Source organism: Nematolebias whitei, chromosome 20, assembly GCF_014905685.2.
Source record: "Nematolebias whitei isolate Nwh7 chromosome 20, NemWhi1, whole genome shotgun sequence".
Taxonomy (NCBI): domain Eukaryota; kingdom Metazoa; phylum Chordata; class Actinopteri; order Cyprinodontiformes; family Rivulidae; genus Nematolebias; species Nematolebias whitei.
The window spans coordinates 3,044,390-3,045,409 of NC_056517.1; positions in this window are offsets into that span (position 1 = coordinate 3,044,390).

A 1,020-nucleotide genomic window follows, 5' to 3' on the forward strand; every position below is an offset into this window, starting at 1 on the left:
TCATCTGGTCCTGCAGATTTTTTTGAGTCTAGACCTTTTAACATTTTATTTACCACGCCAACTGAGAACAGGGATAGAGGAAAAAGTATGAGTTGCTGAAGATTGACTTGTAGGAGAGATTTGATTTGTAGAAGTTTGAATTATAGGGGAAGTGGCTGATTTTCCATTAGTAACTGTGTCAAATAAAGAACTAGAAGCAACAAAATGATTGTTGAAACAGTTCAGGATCTCTTGCATATTTGACACAGGAACAGAGTTATGAAGAAGTTGTCATGGGAGAGCATATGTTTGAGAACTGCCAGATAAAGATTTGATGGCTTTCCAGAATCTTTTAGGGTCATTTAGTTGGAGGTCTAAGATAAGAAATAGTTAGGTTTTGCGGCTTTGATGGAAGTTGTACATTTATTACTCAGCTGTCGAAAATTCAACCAGTCAGTGTCTGGGCCAGATTTTCTCTCTACAGCCCAAAGTTGGTCTCTCCTTTGAAGAAGGACATCTAGCTCAGTAGTAAACCATGGGCTGTCTCATCCTTTTATTCAGGACTGGCGAAAAGGAGCATGTTTGTTTACAAAATAGATGAAACTATTATGAAAATAGTTCCAAGTGATGGTCACGTCATTAGTTAATAGAATATGGTGCCAGTCAAAGTGAGATAAATCTCAGAGGAATGACTGTTCACAAAAACATTTCCGTTTTTGAATTAATCTGGGCTTATAATGTGGAAGTTTAATATCTCTGAGAGTCGCTATTACACAATGATCACTCAAACCATCGGAGAAAACACCTATACCAGGGAATTTGAGAGGCATATTTGTTTGAAATAGGTATAAGATGGAAGACTTTTCAGGACGGCAGCACGGTGGCGCAACTGGTAGAGCTGCTGCTTCTCAGTGAGCAGGTCCTTGGTACAAACCCCGGTCCAGGGGCCTTTCTGGGTGGAGTTTGCATGTTCTCTCCGTGCATGCGTGGGTTTTCTCCGGGTGCTCCGGTTTCCTCCCACAGACCAAAAACATGCATGTT